This window comes from Dipodomys merriami, unplaced genomic scaffold, assembly GCF_024711535.1.
Source record: "Dipodomys merriami isolate MVZ:Mamm:240054 unplaced genomic scaffold, mDipMer1.0.p SCAF_901, whole genome shotgun sequence".
Lineage (NCBI taxonomy): Eukaryota > Metazoa > Chordata > Mammalia > Rodentia > Heteromyidae > Dipodomys > Dipodomys merriami.
In genome coordinates, this window is record NW_027206515.1 from 149,600 (window position 1) to 157,948 (window position 8,349).

General features: G+C 41.2%; 1 long non-coding RNA gene across 1 annotated transcript; it reads right to left on the bottom strand.

Moving 5' to 3' along the window:
• Positions 1–747: 747 nt before the first annotated feature.
• LOC138821255 (uncharacterized) lies at positions 748–3,990 on the bottom strand. Its single transcript, XR_011370103.1, has 4 exons — positions 3,870–3,990; positions 3,213–3,498; positions 2,713–2,829; positions 748–2,049 (listed from the first exon to the last, which is right to left on the bottom strand). It is a non-coding gene; the product is annotated as an uncharacterized lncRNA (long non-coding RNA).
• Between the last annotated feature and the right edge of the window lie 4,359 nt (positions 3,991–8,349).

The following is an 8,349-nucleotide window of genomic DNA, read 5'->3' on the forward strand; positions in this document are numbered from 1 at the left end:
CTAATCAGATCATCACATCACTCATTTTAACAATCATGTTTCCAGTGTCAATCTGTAGGGAAAAGGGACAGAACAAAGATGGGCCACTTGGCCCCTCCTATGGAATGGGCACGTACCTAAGCCAACTCTTTAGTGTTAGGTGAACTGCCTTTGTGCCAGCTTGCCCCCTTTCACCATGCATGGACTCCTCCCAGGGCCTGTCCCATTATCTGTGGACTTCCTCAGGGCCTGTCCCACCATACATGACCAGCTGAACTGTGCTTCTGCCTGTTCACTCCTCACCCCTAAAGACAGGTCTTCTGTTGGTTTCTAAGTTTTCCCTTTTCTTATCTCTTGGTTCTCGAATGAAATACACAGTTTTAGACAGACAGAACAGGTAACATCTTTGACAGTGTTAAACTAACCTTTACACTTAAATTTCTAATATTTATCCCCAAATTTTAGCCAAGGAACTAAATTCCAAACAGCCAATGTATTTGTGTTAAGCCAGATATCTTGATTACAGTATAAACAGCCTTATGCATTTTAAAATATTAGATTTTAAAATACCAGATTTCTAATTTTTTAATTTTTATTTATTTTTATTGTGAAAATACTGTACAGAGGGGTTACAATTAGATGGGCAAGATAATGAGTACATTTCTTATCAAGCATTGTAGCCTCCTCCTTTGTTTCCCCTTTCCATCCCTTCCCAGCCTCCCCCCACCCCCCCACCCAATCCTTCCCGCCCCTCCCCCCCTCAACAAAGTTGTAAAGTTGGTTTTCCACATGAAAACTTGTAATTTTCATTGTTGCAACGGGTCCACCTGTATCCTTATTTAAACGACTTGTTTTTCCCCTTCCCCTCCACAAATTATACCGACATCAAATACAGTGAAAGCAGGGGTTATACTGTGGGGGAGGGACATACAAAGCAACAAAGAAATAATCTTATAAATGCATTAGAAACAAATGCATGAAAGAAAAAAACACATTTGAATACATATCTTAGAGTTCATTTTCCTAACATCACCTGATCTGACCTTTTCTGCTTGACTCAGACATATACTAGATATTGCAAATAAGGGAAACCATGGGACCTATGTTTCTTTGGGCTTAGCTTACTTCACTTAATATAATTTTTTCCAAGTCTTTCAACTTCCTAACAAATGGGGCAATGTCATTCTTTCTGATGGAGTCATAGAATTCCATTGTGTATATATACCACATTTTCTTGACCCATTCATCTACTGAGGGGCATCTGGGTTGGTTCCATAACTTAGCTATAGTAAATAGTGCTCCAATAAACATAGTCGTGCTGGTGGTCTTGTTTGTGATCATTTCGGTAAATGCCCAAAAGTGTGATTGCTGGGTCATATGGGAGCTCTATGTGGAGTCTTTTGACGAACCTCCATACTACTTTCCAAAGTGGTTGAACAACTTTACATGACCACCAACAATGCAGTAAGGTTCCCTTCTGTCCACATCCCCTCCAGCATCTGTTGTTTTTAGAGTTCTTGATTTCAGCCATTCTAACTGGAGTGAGGTGGTATCTCAATGTTGTTTTGATTTGCATTTCTTTTATGGCTAGAGAGGTTGAGCATTTCTTCATGTGTTGATTGGCCATCCTTCTTTCCTCTTCAGAGAAGTTTCTCTTTAAGTCTTTAGCCCACTTAGTTATTGGGCAGTTGTTTCTTTGAGGATTTGTTGTCGAGGGATTTAATTTTTTGAGTTCTATGTATATATTACATATGAGACCCTTGTCCATTGTATGGCTAGTGAAGATCTCCCAATCCGTAGGCTTTCTATTGATCTTGCTAGCTATGTCCTTTGCCATGCAGAAGCTCTCTAACTTCATGCAATCTCATTTGTCCAACCTTTCTTTGATTTGTTGTGTTTCTGGGTCTCTATTAAAAAATTTTCAGCCTGTGCCAAGGAGACCTAGCATTTCTCCTATTGCATCCTGTAATGTTTTCAGAGTGTCTGCTTTGACTCGAGGTCTTTGATCCATTTGGAGTTGATTCTGGTGCAAGGTGATATGGCCCCCATAAACAGGCGGGAATTGCAATCCTAATATCAGATAAAATAGACTTCAAATTAAAATTCGTGAGAAGAGACAAAGAATGTCACTACATACTAATTGAGGGATCTCTCCTTCAGGAGGATATTACAATTCTAAATATCTATTCACCAAACAACGGAGCACCCAAATTTATCCAAGAAACACTACTTTCCTTCAAATCCTACATAGATCCAAAGACATTAATTGTTGGGGATTTTAACACACCACTTTCCCAACTAGATAGATCAACTCAGAAAAAACTCAACAAAGAAACCGCAGATCTAAACAACTGCAAAGATCAACTAGATTTAACAGACATCTGCCGAAAATTTCACCCAGCAGCATAAGAATATGTCGCGACCACCTCGACCAGCAAGGAAGACGCGACCCGGGATTCTTCTCAATGCAGTTTATTCAGGACCTTTTACAACATCTTCTCTCCTGCTTCTTCTGCCCGCTTCTTCCTGCTTCTCTGTCCCCCCCCCCCCCGCCCCCGCGCTCTGGTTATAAGTCTCCTGGATGGCAAATCCTGAAGCACCACGTGGCATATACCGATAGGGTCGGAAACACGGAAGCAAACTAGGAGCCAAGTCATAGCCATATAAGGAGTTGTTTTTACAGAGAGCACTTGTCACCCGGAAGACAGAAGGCGGGAGCCAGCGCCATCTTACCAAGGAGCTACAATGTTGCTTTTGCGGCCACGCCTTACTGCCTGGCCGTCTTTGGTCGTGGCTCCCGCAGCTCTCCACAAGAATACACGTTTTTCTCAACAGCACATGGAACATTTTCTAAAATAGACCACATTTTAGGCCACAAAGCAAACTTGTCCAAATTCAGAAACCTTGCATTCTCTCTGACCACAAGGGAATAAAATTAGAACTCAACACCAGATTTTCTAATTTTTAAGTTAAAGAATCCTTAAAAAGCCGTTAAAAACAATGTGAAGATTCCTTAAAATTTTTGGTAATGTCCAAACCTCATAACCTTTTGAATTTTAAACTTAAACTCACCCATTGTTACAGCATGCTGACAACTCTTATCTTGAACATGTTCATAAACACATACAAAACACACAGATCTTAAAGCACACAAGAAATCAAAATCAGTTGTACGTACATTTTCTAAAGTTTTTTAAAAAATTTTAAGACAATATTTCTTTTAAACGAAGTACCTTTGTTGAGCTTCATTTTTCCAGGGCTTGCTTGTTTAGCAAGGTATTTCACTAATCAGTCTTTTGAATCCCTTCTGTTGGAGGAGGGCTGGGTGAGGGGGTCACCTGAAACTGAATGGGCCTGATTTTTACCCAATTTTGACAAAAGCACTTTACAAATTGTTAAGCTGTCTGGAGCAGCTGAAAGTCCAGACCAGGCTCACTGCTATCTACACCCTAACCTCTCCAGCAGCCTCCACCAGGAGAAGGTGCACCTGAGGCTTGTCCATGCCCCTCCTCTTGGCTGCTGTAACAAAAGAAGGGGGGAGGGAGACTTAGCAGGTCTGTGACCAAGCCCAGCCAGAGGCTGGGCCAAGGATTCACATTTAAAACTGGTACCAATTCTAAAACGGAACTAGACAAAACAACAACCAAAGGCTGAGTTGGGGACTAATGGGCCCCCAGAAATCTGTGCTGTTCTCAAGCTGAATCCAGAGTTTGCTGAGTGAGCCTGCCACTCTCACCCAGAACTTCCCTACCTCAGAAAACATAGAACAGAAAACACACCAAAGTAAACAAGACAGACAAGTGGCCACAAAGACGAAATCAGGTCTCAGTGAATGGGGCAACATCTCAACACCACTCACTTACCAGGGGACTCGGACCCCCTCTACTCACCTCGGGAGGATTTTTCTTTTAGATTCCTGCAAACATTGACCCAGGAGCCTTCCAAGACAGAGGAGAATTCCCAGTCCTCTTGGGGCAAGAGAAAGAAGTTCCTAGTGGCTGTCCCCTCAGACTGACAGGTTCTCCCCTGTACTCAGACCCCCTGGGCTAAGGCCCGAGGCTAAGATCTTGCTGGTGCCACTTGCAGGTGGTCAGTGGCAGTTTCATAAAAAAAGAAGGAGCTAGAGAGAAACAGATATTAAGGGGGTGTTAGCCAGTCTCCTCTGAGCCCTTGCATCAGGATGAATCTGGGAGGAGAAACATTCCAAGAATTCCAAAAGACACACAGACAAAACACTGAACCCTGAGTCAAGACATGTTCACAGCATGTGCATTGTAGACTGTCAGTCAGAAAGTGCTGGACTACAAATGGGCCCAAATGTCCACACTAGTGGACAGTCTACCCTGTACACTATCAGTCAGAAAGTGCCGGACCCCGCACTAGTGGATAGCCTACCCTGTAAACTATCAGTCAACAACAAATCCTCAAAGAAACAACTGCCCAATAAATAAGTGGGCGAAAGACTTAAAGAGAAGCTTCTCTGAAGAAGAAAGAAGGATGGCCAATAGACACATGAAGAAATGTTCAACATCCCTAGCCATAAAAGAAATGCAAATCAAAACAACATTGAGATATCACCTCACTCCAGTTAGAACAGCAAAAATCAAGAACTCTAATAACAACAGATGCTGGAGGGGATGTGGACAGAAAGGAACCTTACTTCATTGTTGGTGGGAATGTAAACTTGTTCAACCACTTTGGAAAGCAGTATGGAGGTTCCTCAGAAGACTTCACATAGATCTCCCCTATGATCCAGCAATCCCACTTTTGGGCATTTACCCAAATGTTTACAAACAAGACCACACTAAAGCTACCAGCACAACTATGTTTATTGCAGCATTATTTACCATAGCTAAGATATGGAACCAACCCAGATGCCCCTCAGTAGATGAATGGATCAAGAAAATGTGGTATATATACACAATGGAATTCTATGCCTCCATCAGAAAGAATGACATTTCCCCATTTGTTAGGAAATGGAAAGGTTTGGAAAAAATTATATTAAGTGAAGTAAGCCAGGCCCAAAGAAGCATAGGTCCCATGGTTTCCCTTATTTGCAATATCTAGTATAGGTATGAGTCAAGCAGAAAAGGTCAGATAATGTGATGTTAGGAAAATGAACCCTTAAATATGTATTTTAATGTTTTTGTTTCTTTCATGCATGTGTTTCTAATGCATTTATAAGATTATTTCTTTGTTGCTTTGTATGTCCCTCCCCCACAGTGTAACCCCCGCTTTCACTATATTTGATGTCAGTATAACATGTGGAGGAGATGGGGACAAACAAGTCGTTTAAGGATTCAGGTGGACCTGTTGCAACAATGAGAAGTACAAAATGTCATGTCAAAACCAGCTTTACAATGTCGGTGTGGGGGGGGGGAGGGGGGTAAAATTGGGTGGGGGGAGGGGGGTAAAATTGGGTGGGGGGAAGGGGGAGGCGGGGAAGGGAAGTGAAGGGTAAACAAAGGAGGAGGCTGCAATGCTTGGTAAGAAATGTATGCATTATCCTGCCCATGTAATTGTAGCCCCTCTGTACAGTATGTTCTCAAATAAAATAAAATACAATTAAAAAAAAAAAAAAAAAGAAAGTGCCAGACTCAAGCTTCTGCACTAGTGGATAGTTTACCCCCCAGGAGATCTGAGGGACAACTCCCACCAGCCCCATTGGCTGTCTTATAGCACGTCCGCTAAGACCTCTTGCCAACCCCAATACAGAACCTGCAGGGAACTCAAATACCAGATGATTTCAGAATGGCAATGCCTCTACTTACTTGCCGGGCTTCTCATGACTCCTTGGTTAAGGCGTCTGGGTGGGCTTTGGGGGGATTCCCGGCCAATGCACCAAATGTAAAACTGAATTTGGAAATCCTTACCCAAAAGACCACCAGAGACCATCAACAATGTAAAAGCAAAGGAGTCTTTATTGCAAGCTGGAACTTGGTCCCCCCACAGCCCATGACGCTGAGAGGCCCCAAGACCAGGGTTATAGTACTTTTTATACAATTTTTAAGGAAGGCAGGGACTTTGTATACATCATAGCATCTTACAACAAATTATAACACATCGCAGGGAAACTCAATACAATTCTATAGTATGATTGGCGCACTACAAAGCAGAAACAGGTTGTTGGTTAGATCAGAGGGTTGAAGTACTTTAAACTGGTTGGCTTGCACCACAGGGAGTCTCAAGGACACACTTGCTAAACTGCAGGGTTCCTTTTTTAAACAAACACCACCTGTGGCCTGACTGCGGGGGTCACCATGCCCTCCAGCACCTGCCTGCCTGCGGTTTCCCCAAGGATAGTTTATGTTCCTAGTTGCCAAGGAATTGCTTCTTCTGTTCATTCCCAGGCCGGGCTCATGGTCAGCTGCATAACTCATACTTCAGAAGATGACATCTAGCTCAAGATGGAGTCACTCAGGCCTCAAGCTCCTCAACAGCCTCTTCAAAAAATTGTGCTGGTAGAATTGGCTGTACACAGAAAACTGTAGTTATATCCTTATATATCCCCCTGCACCAGAATCAATTCCAAATGGATCGAAGACCTCAATGTAAGTCCAGATTCCTTGAAAATGTTATAGGAAGGGTTAGGGGAAACACGAGGGCCCCTTGGCATAGGTCAAAACTTCCAAAGATCACGAAGCACAACAAATCAAAGTAAGTCTGGATAAATGGGATTACATCAAACCAAACCAATCAGTTGTCAGACTCAAAAGCCTTGGAGAAGAGATAGTGTAGCACAGATTTATTAAGGAGCAAATCTACAGATGAGAGCCTCAGCCAATGCTAAACACTTACTACCTTTTCTAACTAGGTTATTTATAGTAGATTTACATGTATATAAGAGTTTTCTGGTGGGGATTAGAAAGAAAACAACTAATGCTAAGACATAGATAGCATGTGAAATGAGTTTTAGCTGGAGAAAGGGAGGGATTAAGGCAGTTGGGTCTATAACTCAAAGTCTTGGCTTGGTGCCAGCTAAGAAGGGCATAAAGCAGGAGTGGTTATAAACAAAAGCACTGGTCTGAAGCCTCAAAATAAGGACCCTTGTCTATGTGAACCAAACAGTCTCTAACATGAGGTTTTATTTAAATTAACAAGTACAAGTTTAGATTTTTGCAGAGTGGGATGGTGTATAGTCACAGGCAATGTCTGCTATGTCAGGTAATGCAATCTACACTTTCACATGTTACCCAATAGCCAGGTTTCAACACAAATAGATACAATGAGATTGTACAAATGAGACTTTGATTTTTCCCTTTCATGAATCAAAATTCTGTCAAATGCTTTCTGTCCTCCAGATGTTAACACAACATTTCTCATTATCTTTTCTACTATTTTGTCTTCATTATTGATGTTCACAGTACTTTTTATTGTTGTCTTCTGTGTATATGCAATTTTTAGGGCTTGAACTCTATGTTTAATGGTCTCCATTGTATTTTTTGCTCATGGGTGATGACACTATTCCTTGAGCCACATCTTTACCTTCTCCTTCTTGCTGGATAATTGGAGATAAGTTTTCACATTTTTTTTGTATTTTTTATTTTTTTTATTGTGAAAATATTGTACAGAGGGGTTAAAATTACATGGGCAAGATAATGAGTGCGTTTATAATCAAGAACTCTAATGACAACAAATGCTGGAGGGGATGTGGACAGAAGAGAACTATACTGCATTGTTGGTGGGAGTGTAAACTTGTTCAACCACTTTGGAAAACAGTATGGAGGTTCCTCAAAAGACTCCACATAGAGCTCCCCTGTTTCCCAGCAATCCCACTTTTGGGCATTTACCGAAATGATCACAAACAAGACCACACTAAAGCTACCAGCACGACTATGCTTATTGCAGCATTATTCACCATAGCTAAGATATGGAACCAACCCAGATGCCCCTCAGTAGATGAATGGATCAAGAAAATTGGTATATATACACAATGGAATTCTATGCCTCCATCAGAAAGAATGACATTGCCCCATTTTTTAGGAAATAGAAAGACTTGGAAAAATTATATTAAGTGAAGTAAGCCAGGCCCAAAGAAGCATAGGTCCCATGGTTTCCCTTATTTGCAATATCTAGTATATGTCTGAGTCAAGTTTTCACATTTTTGTCTGTTTCGACTGACATTGAAACAAAATCTTCAGTTCTTAACCTCCTGAGTTTCTAGGATTCTACACATGAGCCTCTAACACCAAGCTTTGCTATACTGTTATTTTAATTATGTGGTAGAAGAAAGTGGAAGTATATTTGTGTTGTGTGCAATTTTCAAATACAAGTTTGAATCAACTGTTATCAATTTTAACTGTTAAATCAATGAATATTACACATTCCCACAGAAATATAATTGAAAAAAGGCATAATTGTTTTGATAAA